Consider the following 13,488-nt stretch of genomic DNA (forward strand, 5'->3'; position numbering starts at 1 on the left):
GGTAATTGATTTTCTATTTGTTTCGTACTTAGAATAGCTATTTACCAATCTAATACGTTGGTGACGTTCTATAACTATGGAGTATAATTTGTATTAATATACTTCTGTATTAATATAGTACCTCCTGTTTCCTAAACACACTTCCGAAGGCGCCAAAAGAACCATGGCAATAATGTTATTAGCCATTTCCTGCATAAACTATATTCTGTGCACCTTCCAAAATTACCTTGTTGTGTAAGGCGAACCAAAATCAATAAATCTGAATCTGGAGCTCAGTTAACAATGCTGCTATTACTCTCATCTGCAATCTGATCATAAGACAAAAAATATGCATATGTTGATTAATTAGAATAAGTTATAAAATTAGTTTTTATTGATCAGAAGTTTCTGATAAACCACAATCACATGCTTTCTTTGAAGAATCTGTGGGGTCCACCTTTCGCTTAAAAACAATTTACACCAATAAATAACAATGCCTCTAATTTAACCTTACGTGATTACTGAACATTAGTAACAGTATTGCTGTCTGTATGAAAAACAATTGACATGACTTATCAAAGGAGATTATTAAAATCCATGCACCCAAAAACCTAATACTCATTAACTGTAGATTAATTGGCCAATATTGGAACATTCATTGATTTGTGATTATAATACTAGAACTAGAATAGACAAATTAGCCAGGTAATGCTACTGTAGATGCTTAATAGTAACGTCCTACTCCAACATAAACTAGTCAATAGTCATACAATCTAATCATCAAATTTTTTATTTATTTATTTTTTATTTTTATTTTTATTTTTTTTTTTTTTTTTAATGTGAAGTCAACTTTTGTAGAATAGCACAATAAAGTTCTATTTTCTTTTCTAAATTTCTTTTTTTTTTTTTTTTTTTTTTTTTTTGACAACTCTTTTCTAAATTTCTCCAATAAATAAAACTACATAGAAGTACTCCCTCCATATTTTGTACTCCATTATATAATAAGATACAAAGCACGAAGTAATTTACTTAAAACGCCACCTCTAAATTCTCTTCCCATTATTTGACTTTTAATTCTTGTCCTTATCTTAAATATCACCCAAAATCTTTTTGCAATCCATTTTACAGTTAAATGTTGATATAATTTACTTGTATTTTCTCCCAATGGATTAACAAGAGGCGAAGGTTTATAAAAAATTTACCGTGTATATAAATGGGTCAATCCGGCCTCCTGCCCCAGTTCGCTTAACTTCTTCCATCCTCAACAACCTGCAAAACGCCCAATTCACCAACACAACCCAACTCAAACTAAAAAACCACAAACTTAAAACACTTCAAAACTAAAAAGTTGTGCAAAAACATACAACTGTATTATTCAAACTCAACACCAAAGCATAAAAAGGCGCCAAAAAATTGACTAACATTCTGAGAGCTTTACTGGTGTCAGGGCTATCACCAAGAAGTTGCCTAATGCGGACTTCAGAAGCACACCCCTTACATGACAATAACCTTAGAATTGCTTCTGCTCTGCGGCTTATGTAAGTTGGTCCTGTACCTCTTCTTCTCTTCTGCTCCACCACCACGGCCGCTGCTGCCACCTTCCCTCGATTCCTTCCGCTAGATATCTCGCTCGTACCGCCACTCGACAAGCATGAGCTCTCGGTGGTAGTGGTGGTGGTGCCTTCTGTGATTGCTTGAGAGGTTGATGCCTTATTTGGGGTTTTTGCTGGTGGTTTTGCCCAGTTTTTTTGTGCGGATTTTTGGTCAGTGTATCCCCTGTAAATTACTTTAGTCCTAGCTCTCCGAGCTACCTGTTGAACAAAATTAATTTTTTTCAATCCAATAATTTGTTTTATAATCATGAAAAAGAGCATGAAAACTTCATATACTATGTACCGGAATGATAAGCTCATATTTTTGAATGCTAATTTCTTGAATTAATTACCATTTACTGAATTTTTTGGATGGTATGAAAATTGAAGACACGAAATTACACGAGTCACATTTGATTTCAAATAAACAAAATCATTTACAGGATATATGAGATCATATTTATGCTTTGTAATTTGGAAAAAGTAACAGAAATTAGTTTCATTGATGATTTTGAATTCAAATTCCTACATGAGAAACTCATGAACTTGAAGAAATGGAGTAAGATTGTAAGAAAGTGATTTGGAAAACAGAGACTCCAAAAATGTTATCAAAAATCAAATCTAGAGCAAAAAAGAAGCTTAATCAAAACGCTACTTGAATGTTTGAAGTTTCAATTTCTGAATAAAGCTTCAAGTAAGATTGTGCAACAATGTTTTCCAATAAAACGGTAATTTTTTAAAATTCATCAATACGTTTCAAATTTTACATTCAAATTTGTAAACCTAGAAACCGAATTTTGATGAATGTGAAATCAATTGAAAAACATTCAGATAACAGAGCATCAAAATTTTTGTTATTTCAAATTACATTATGTAAAATTGTTCGAATTTATGATTCAAATTCAATAAACTCACATCATTCAATTAATACTTCTAAAATCAAATCTAACTACATCAATTCCAACTACTAGTAAATTCCAGATCAAACTCAAAGCAATTAACGCATGCAAATTGAACCGAAATTCAAAATATGAATCACCAAATACTGATAAACAAATTATAATCAAGAGGAATTCTCAGCAAATTAGCAGAATGTTACTGAAAATGAACTCATTAATTTTCAGATTATGCTCGACAGTCATAAAATTTGCCTTTAATAAAAGATAAAAGTAAACAAAATTACAATAGCAGCTCAATCGCAGAAAATTGTATGAAATTTAAGCTATAAATCTCTTCGGTTTCCTCCAATAGCAATAATCAGAGGATACAACAAATTCAAATTCAAATTCAAAATATGATCCAACAAAAACTAGTAAATTTGCAAATATTCCAAATCAAACACTAAGCAATTAGCGCATGTATATTAAAGAGAAATTCAAATTATGAATCAGTAAATAGTGATAAATAGAATATATCAAAAGCAATAAGCACAAATTGGCAGAAGATTGCAGAAAATGACCTAATTAACTCATAAATTTTGCTCGACAATCATAACAATTACGTAATTAGCTGAACTTAAACAAAACATCAACTCAATCGCAGAAAAATTAATTAAATTCGATCTAGTAATCCTCCAGCTCAATAATTAAGCAGTAATCAAAGCATAAAACGAATTTGAATTCGAATTCAAAATGTGATCCAACAAAAACTAGTAAACAGAGTATAACAACGAACAAATTCACAGAAAAAATCCAGAAAACAAAAATAGAGAGAGAAAAATTACCTTAAGCTTCATCGAACGGTATCGAGCAACAGCAGACGCCATGAGCTGCAAACGATGAGTCGAAACAGAGTAATCGCTCGTCAGCGAAGAACGACATGGCGTCGTATCACTACTCTTCTCCAAGCTAATCGTCTCTTCTTCAACTTCAACAGAAACCTCACATAATTTTCTCTCAGAATTTTTCGCAGATTCCTCCTGCAAATTCAACCTGCAAAAATCAAAATCGATCAGAAATTCGAACAAAATTTCGATCAAAAATTTTAAGAAATCAAACAATTTTGATCGAAAATTTCGCATTACAATGAATTTGTTGTTGTTTTTGTTGTTGTTGTTGAAGTTTTTGGGAGAGAGAAATTGGTAGAGAGAAGGAGAAGAGCAGAAGCAGCTGTTAGTTCGAGTTCAGTTGGAAAATCTTCCATTTTCGTTTTTTTGTAATTTTCTCTCTCCTCTGAAAATGGCGGGCCTCTGAAAATAATTTGAATTTTTTTCTACTTTCTCTCTCTTCAACGGTTTATATTTATTACGTGGTATGGGAGAGTAGATGAAAATAAATGATCAGACGGCTGAGATTTTATGTTTAGCATGTGATTGAAATGGAAAATTAATATGGGAATTTTATGTTTATTTTTTTAGTTACTAATGTAAAATGTTACAAAATTGATTGGTGAGGTTTCTTTTATTACACATTTAATGAACAATTTTTATTTTATTTTGTAGTTTACTAGTCTTGCATTTAACTACTCCATAAACTCATAAATCTACTAATATATGAGAAGCCGCCCCTTTTTTCCTTTTCTTTCTTCTCTCTCCTCTCTCCTCTCTCTTCTAGGGTTTTAGTTTTCTTGGCCGTTTAGGCCGGAAATAGTCTAATTTCTTCGAAAATTAGACTATGGGCATGTTCATATTTATTGAACTGATTGGAGCTGAACTGAACTGAACTGATTGGAGCTGAACTGAACTGATTGGAGCTGAACTGAACTGAACTGAAAAATTAAAATGCATAAAAATATATGAAAATGTTTATGAAAATTAATGATAATATATATAGTGGATTGTGAAAAATATAAAAGTGTTTTAAAAATAACTCTGTATTTTAAATTATTATATTTTAAATTATTAAATTTTTGTGTATTATATTTTAAATATATATATATATAAATAAAAAGTATTTTTCAATATTTTACTGTAGTCAATCGTTGCTTATTGTACTCTACACAATTTTGTTCGTTTACATGAACTAGGGATTCCATTCACGCACCAAGTTGAAGTCATGAGACCAACAGAAGATCATACTATGTACGATGATAACAGAAAAGCAGCTATGAATATTGTACGAAACCAAATAACTGATCAGATATGGAAGTCAATTCAGAGGAATGCCGAGGTGATGGAGCAACTTAATGAAGAAGAAGAAGACGAAGAACTAACCGATTATGAACGCTAGTAACTGTTGTGTAGTACTCTCATTTTGTCAATGAGTTCAACTATAAAAAAACATGTGACCATTTTGAACGACGAATATAATTTAAAATAATAATAATAATAATAATAATAATAATAATAATAATAATAATAATAATTATTATTATTATTATTATTATTATTATTATTATTATTATTATTATTATTTTATTATTATTATTATTGTTATTATTATTATTATTATTATTATTGTCGTCGTTGTAATATACTAAAACATCTAAAACAAAAAAATTAACAGCTGAACTGAACTGATTAGAGCTGAACTGAACTAAACTAAACTGAACTAAAAATAAGCAAATATGAACAGACCCTATATTCGACCCTTTTTCTTTGATTCAATTAGTTTTTTTTTTTAATTTTGCTTTACGTTTTGTTTTATTTTGTTCTCTCCATCTGTGAGAGTCTTTCCCAATTTTTTGGGATTTTGATTCTCGTCTATGGATGAGAATTTTATTTTTAGGGTTCTTATAATAATTGGGAAGGTGATTTGGATTCCTATGGGTATGGGATTCGTCATCAACTGGTCGATCAAAACATCAATGCAGATTGCGGAGGTCTCAACTTGGAAAGATGCAAAGACATCGAAAATCATTGCTCGCGTCAAGCTTGAAGCGGTGGAGTATGAGCTATGCCAAATATGCAAATTAGTTATGATTTTGATTGTAAAAGTTATGATATTTTCTCTAAATCTGTGGTTTACAGATCTTTATTATTGTAGATGCCATATGGCCCTTATTTAATGATATTATTACTTCCCGTTCAAAAAAAAAAAAAAAACTACTCCATAATATCCTTTAATCCCTTCCAAAAAAAAAAAAAAAAAAAAAAAAAAAGTCCATATCTTGACAAAGATCTTCTTTATTTTGAGAGTCTTTAATTAGCTTCATACAAGTATTAGAGTAAACCAAAAAAGAAAAAAAAAATTAAAAAAATATATATATAATTGAATTTTTTGCATGAATTTGAGTTTGAAATCAATTCTTTAATGAAATAAGTATTTTGTGTATTGCATTAGGCCATTAGTGATTTAAAACCAAACAATTTGCTATTATATGTTACTTGGTAAAGTTTTGGGTGAGACGAACCCACGTAAGTCCACCATCTTCATTCTCCTTTTTCCCCTTTCTCTCTCCTCCCTCCCATCAATGGCGGCCAGATCCTCCACCACTCTCCGCCTCCTCTCTCGCACCTCCCAACTTGCCGGTGATGAAGAATGATAGATGCAACTTGCTTTGGCGGTCAGTGCTTCGAATTCAGAGTTTCGAGATGATCTGGAGAATGACAAGATCCGTGCTACTACTTTGTTGAGTTTTGCATGGGAGGTCGAATTCTATTGATGATGGTCGAGAATCGAGATAAGGAGGATTTTGGTGAGGCGGCTTTGTCACGGAGGTTTTGGGTGAATTTAATTAATTTGACTTTGTGAAATTTTATTGTGGGATTGTTAATTGATGATGAAATGTAGGAGTTTGTTAGAGATGATATGAAATATGAGGGTTGAGGAGAGAGAAAATATTATAGTCATGGAAGAAGAAGGTGTTGGTGGTGAAGGAGAAAATAATGTCAAGTATTAGATGTTTATTTTTTGGTATTTGATTGTTATTGTTTGGTATTAAATGTTTATTGTCAGGTATTAGGGCGTGTTCTGATACGATTATTTTCAGTTCAGTTCAGCTCTAATAAGTTCAGTTCAGTTTAGCTCCTAATTTTCTTCTTTTATAAAATATTCATTTCAGTTCAGTTCTTAATAAGTTCAGTTCAACTCTAATAAGTTCAGTTCAATTCAATTCAGTTTAGCTCTAATAATAAGTTCGGTTCAGCTCAGGTCAATCAATGAGAACAGGCCATTAGATTAATATTTATTGGTTTAATATTTGTTAGGAATTAGAAAATCTTAGTTAGGAATAAGATTATTTTAGTCAGGGTTTAAATAAGATAATTTTAGTCCTCAGGAATAAGATAATTTTTATCAGGAATAAGACCATTTTAGTCAAAGATAAGATAATTTTTATCAGGAATATGACAATATTATCAATTTTATAAAATGTTGGTGCGCGGGCTTTGATCGGCTTTCTCAGACCCCCGCCTTTTTGTTGTTAAGCTTGGTCTCATGTGAGTCCGTTTTACGCAAAACCTTCTTACGTTACTTTTTGTTTTAAAAAGTGAGTAAAAGTTAATATATTATGTATATTCTTTTGGCCTTAATTTTGTTAAATTAGTTTTTTTTTAATAGCAAAAATATTTCATTAATTAAAAGTAATACGACATCTACAATATAAATTCGACTTTAAAAAATACATAAGATATTGAATCAAATAAAATTTTGCTTCATAAAACTACGATCGTCGAGTAGATCTTGCACTGTGGAACATCTTCCGCTTATATCGCTAGAAAATACAACCTTGTTGGAGAGACAATCTAATGATCTTTTGTAGCCGTCTGTATTCGAAAACTTGATAACTTTTCACCAACGAAATAATTTTACAATAATCCATTAGATCTAATATCATGGATTCAAAACTAAGAAATTAGAGGAGATAAAGGAGGTCCAAAAACTCTTGTCTTTCGAAGGAAATTGAAAACCCTTTTTTCCTTTTTTCAATTCTATCTTCATTAAGCTCCTCTTCCAATTCTATGTTTTTAGTTCATTCAGATTCATTTATTAGGCCTAAAACAATAAACCCTTATAATTGCTAATTGTACTATCTTGTCACCATACTTGATAAACTCCAAAACACCTCAATGAATAATTTATTTTCTCACTTTGTTTGACTTAGATGTATAGTGGCAAGGTAATACGAAATACTAATTAACCATCTCTTCATCATGATCTAAATATAACTATTTTTTTACGACTCCTTCAGTGTCGAAGTCATTGAACTATGAAGCCTATAGAGCACAAGCTAAGCTACCTACATGAATTTAATTACACAAGTACAGTTAAACCATTTCATCTTTAGCACGAGCTACATGACTTTAATTTAACAAGTAATTGTTACACCATTTCGTCTAGTCTTCTTGAATTTATCTGCCTTATACTACGGTAGTACGTAGCTTTGACATGCATGACTTGCAATGCAAAAGACTCGAACGCCATTGAGGTATCTTCACATTTACTGAACTAAACTGAACTGGTTACGTTGGAGCTGAATTGAACCCAACTGAACTGAATAGAGCTGAAATGAATATTTTATATTATGAGAGAAGGAAATTAGGAGCCGAACTGAAGTAAACTAAACTGACTGTATCTAAACTGAACTGAAATTAAGCTGAAGTGAATATGCTGTATTAACCTCATTAGCTTAAGATGCTGAATGAGGAGATTAGATGACTTCATTTTACCTACACATAGACTACTTTTATACTCACACTTAAAGTCTTGTTTGGTTCACCTTATTTTTGCTTATCTGAACTTATCTAATCTGATCTGGTCTAGTCTGATTTGATCTGATATGATCTGGTCTGGTCTGATCTGATTGTCTGATTTGACCAAACTTTGACTTTAAGTGTACAATAATCTATAAGGAAATACTATATCAAGTGGAGTCTTGTTAGATTCGTAATATGTGGATTTTATTAATATGTAATTTTTCATAATTTTTTTTCATTGCGGAATGAAAGATAATTAGCGATAAAAAAACTGCACACTGAACTCTTTCAAGATCACTTATATATTTGTTGAAACCCATTGTAACCCACTTGTGAGTGTCCCACATTGGAGAAAGAGGAGAGATAGTTCCACTTTATAAGGTAGAGGAGTTACTCCTACTATTGCCAATTGGTTTTAGTATGGAAGCTCCAAAGCCTTGTGGACCAAACTCTCCTCCTCCTTGTTCGGGTTGCCCAGACCCATTTCATATTGTTTCGAAATTTATCAATATTCAACGTGTGATATATTAGTATAAAAGTTATCGCCGGCGACATATCGGTATAAAAGTTAGTCACCGGCGACATATTAGTATAAAAGTCAACAAATTGGTATAAAAATTAATAAGTAGTAACATTTCACCCTTCTTTTCTTGCCATTTTTTTTTTTTTTTTTTTTTTTTGGTTGTTGTTGTTAATTCTCATTTTATGCTAAATAATTCTCTCCTCCATGCTCATTCACCTAAGATAATTGGCAAATAATGACAAAAAAATAAAAATAAAAATAAAAAATTGTGAGTTCAAAAAAAATCTCAAATGAATGGAAAGAGAAATTTATATAATTTAATGTCTCAAAAATTAAAATTGGCATGTAATAAGTTGTAATATTTAAGAAGTTGGGAGCAAATATATTTATATAAAATTGAATATTGGAAAAAAAAAAAAAACAAAGCTTGATATAATCTTGAAAATATTTAATCAAAGAGTTTGATGTTGTAATTTTTCTTGATTAATTATTCAGCATAATCAAGAATATTTCTCTATATTTTCCTATTTTTCCCTTTTTTTTATTCTTTAAATTTTTTAGGGGCTTTTAATAGTGTCCAAAAAAATTTAAATTATATATTTGAAGCCAAAAAATAAAAATAAAAAAAGTAAAGAAAAACAATATGTTTAAGCTACAAGCAAGAATAAAAATAATCATTTGTACAATATACGCTTATTCTTCTAATAAGAAAGAGGGTTAAATGTCATCACTAATAAACTTTTATACCAATATGTCATCACATGTTTACTTTTATACCAATATGTCATCACATGTTTACTTTTCCATTCATTCTCTCCTCCATGCTCATTCACCTAAGATAATTGGCAAATAATGACAAAATAATAAAAATAAAAATAAAAAATTGTGAGTTCAAAAAAAATCTCAAATGAATGGAAAGAGAAATTTATATAATTTAATGTCTCAAAAATTAAAATTGGCATGTAATAAGTTGTAATATTTAAGAAGTTGGGAGCAAATATATTTATATAAAATTGAATATTGGAAAAAAAAAAAACAAAGCTTGATATAATCTTGAAAATATTTAATCAAAGAGTTTGATGTTGTAATTTTTCTTGATTAATTATTCAGCATAATCAAGAATATTTCTCTATATTTTCCTATTTTTCCCTTTTTTTTATTCTTTAAATTTTTTAGGGGCTTTTAATAGTGTCCAAAAAAATTTAAATTATATATTTGAAGCCAAAAAATAAAAATAAAAAAAGTAAAGAAAAACAATATGTTTAAGCTACAAGCAAGAATAAGAATAATCATTTGTACAATATACGCTTATTCTTCTAATAAGAAAGAGGGTTAAATGTCATCACTAATAAACTTTTATACCAATATGTCATCACATGTTTACTTTTATACCAATATGTCATCACATGTTTACTTTTCCATTCATTCTCTCCTCCATGCTCATTCACCTAAGATAATTGGCAAATAATGACAAAATAATAAAAATAAAAATAAAAAATTGTGAGTTCAAAAAAAATCTCAAATGAATGGAAAGAGAAATTTATATAATTTAATGTCTCAAAAATTAAAATTGGCATGTAATAAGTTGTAATATTTAAGAAGTTGGGAGCAAATATATTTATATAAAATTGAATATTGGAAAAAAAAAAAAAAAAAACAAAGCTTGATATAATCTTGAAAATATTTAATCAAAGAGTTTGATCTTGTAATTTTTCTTGATTAATTATTCAGCATAATCAAGAATATTTCTCTATATTTTCCTATTTTTCCCTTTTTTTTTATTCTTTAAATTTTTTAGGGGCTTTTAATAGTGTCCAAAAAAATTTAAATTATATATTTGAAGCCAAAAAATAAAAATAAAAAAAGTAAAGAAAAACAATATGTTTAAGCTACAAGCAAGAATAAGAATAATCATTTGTACAATATACGCTTATTCTTCTAACAAGAAAGAGGGTTAAATGTCATCACTAATAAACTTTTATACCAATATGTCATCACATGTTTACTTTTATACCAAAATGTCACCGGTGACTAATTTTTATACTCATCTGTCACAACTTGCTAACTTTTATACCAATATATCACCGACGATAACTTTTATACCAATATATCATAAGGGTGCTAACTTTTATACCAATTTGGCTAATTGGCCCAACTTAATCCGGATCATTTAATACTATAAGACCACCTTGTAGGTGGGTTGAGCTAAGGGAAGAGAGAAAAAAAAAAGGATAAGGTTATATTACATGCTTTCATTTTCCATTTAGATTTGTTCAATTGATTTTAAATTGGAATTGGTTAGCGTAGGATCAAGTCATTGTCAATCAATATGCTCATTTTTCCCTTAAAAAAAATGTTCATTTTAATTAAATGAAGCTCTGGAGGGAATCGAGACTTTGGTTACCGAGGATATGAATATGGCTCTTGACAAGGAACCGACGGGGGAGGAAATCAGAGAGGCTCTTTTCTAAATGCACCCAAATAAAGCACCGGGGCCAGATGGTTTACATGCTTTATTTTTTCAGAAGTTTTGGGACATTGTGGGTAGTGAAGTGATTCAGTTCGTTAAAGCTTGGTGGCGTGGTGAGCTAGATTTAAATGAGGTCAATCGTACATGCATTGTCCTTATCCCTAAATGTAATGAGCCTAAGAGAATGACGGAATTTCGTCCCATAAGCCTCTGTAATGTCTTGTATAAAATTATTTCCAAAACACTTGCGAATAAGTTAAAGCCTTTGCTTGGTTCGGTTATCTCGGTAAACCAGAGTGCCTTTGTTCCTAATAGGTTGATTTCAGACAATGCTTTGATAGCCTTCGAAATTTTTCATTCTATGAAAAGAAAATGGGAAGGTAAAGATGGTTCGATTGCTCTTAAGTTGGATATGAGTAAGGCTTATGACAGAGTAGAGTGGAGGTTTCTGGAGAAAGTTATGATTCAAATGGGTTTTCGTATAGCTTGGATTGATCGGGTGATGAAATTCTTGAAGAGTGTGTCGTTTTCTTTCAAGTATAATGGCTCGATTTCTGGTTCATTGGTTCCTTCTCGTGGGCTTCGACAAGGGGACCCTATATTCCCCGTACTTGTTCTTGATATGTGCGGATGCTTTTTCTACTCTGATTTCGAAAGCGGCTAGAGAGAATAAAATTCATGGGGCAAGAGTGTGTCGGGGGGCTCCTAGAGTGTCCCACCTGTTTTTTGCGGACGATAGTATTCTCTTTGCAAAAGCTACATTGCCAGAATGCTCTAAAATTGCTGAAATTATCAGTATTTATGAGAGGGCATCGGGTCAGAAAAATAATTTAGGCAAAACTGAAGTCGCTTTTAGTAAATGTGTGAGTGTGGAGAGGAGAAATGCCATTGTGGGGACTCTTGGGGTTCGAGAAGTGGACAAGCATGAGAAGTACTTGGGTTTGCCGACAATTATTGGGAAATCAAAGAAGACTATTTTTGCGTGTTTAAAGGAGCGTATTTGGAAAAAGTTGCAGGGATGGAAGGAAAAACTTCTTTCAAGATCGGGGAAGGAGATACTTATTAAAGCGGTGGCCCAAGCGATTCCTACTTACATGATGTGTATTTTCAAAATTCCTGATGGTTTAATTGATGAAATTCACTCCTTGTTGGCAAAGTTCTGGTGGGGCTCTACTGGGTCGGAGAGGAAAATGCATTGGCATAAATGGGAGGATTTGTGTCTGCCGAAGTCTAAAGGAGGGATGGGATTTCGTGATCTACGCGTGTTTAATCAAGCGTCGTTGGCAAAGCAAGGTGGGAGGCTGCTGCATGATACTACTTCTCTGCTACATTGTGTGTTAAAGGCGCGGTATTTTAAACACGATTGCTTTCTTGAGGCTCGAAGAGGGTATGACCCAAGTTACAGTTGGCGTAGCATGTGGGGAGCAAAAAACTTGCTGTGGGATGGATGGAAGTGGCGTGTTGGTGACGGTAGGAGTATCCGAGTGTGGGAGGATTCCTGGTTGCCTGGTGACAGCGCTTATATTGTACCTACTCCGACAAATAATAGCAACCCGGATTTAATGGTATGTGATTTAATCGATATGAATTTGCATTGCTGGAAGGTTGATGTAATTTATTCAAATTTTATTGCTTCCGAAAGAGATGTTATCCTTGATATACCTCTGCCTTGTTCTGGCCAAAAAGATACTCTTTACTGGTGGCCAACGAAGGATGGTATTTATTCTGTTAAAAGTGGGTATTGGCTTGGGCGTATGGGGCAGTTGCGTGCGTGGGATCTTTTCCATGGGGATAACTCTAATTCTTTGTGGAAGTTGATATGGAGTGTTGGAGGTCCCCCTAAGCTCAACCACTTTTTATGGAGGGCGTGTAAGGGGTCGTTGGCTGTGATGGGTGTCATGTTTAGACGCCATATTAGTGCCTCTCCTAGATGTTCTGTATGTGGCTATGATGATGAGACTGTTATGCACTCACTCTTCAAGTGCACTTATGCCATGGAGGTTTGGGGAATGAGTGACTTTGGTGAGTTATTGAATAATGCACCTACGAGTTCCTTTGATACTATGTTTATCTGGATGGCTTCTAAGGTTAGCAAAGAACGGCTGAGTGTCTTTGCTTCTCTGGTTTGGGCGGTATGGCATTGCAGGAACAGTCACATCTTTGGAGGTGGAACAAGTGTTGATGCTGTTCGAATTGGTACTGGTTTCGTAAAGCTGCTTTACGACTACCGCATCTACAATGCTAAGGTTTGTAAGCAAAGTAGTGCGCCCTCTGCTGCTCTGAGGGGTTCCTGGCAGCCCCCATCAAGAGGAAAGGTGAAAATAAATGTTGACGCTCATGTGATGCAGGG

The sequence above is a fragment of the Chenopodium album genome, chromosome 5 (assembly GCF_948465745.1).
Source record: "Chenopodium album chromosome 5, dcCheAlbu1.1, whole genome shotgun sequence".
NCBI classification, from domain to species: domain Eukaryota; kingdom Viridiplantae; phylum Streptophyta; class Magnoliopsida; order Caryophyllales; family Amaranthaceae; genus Chenopodium; species Chenopodium album.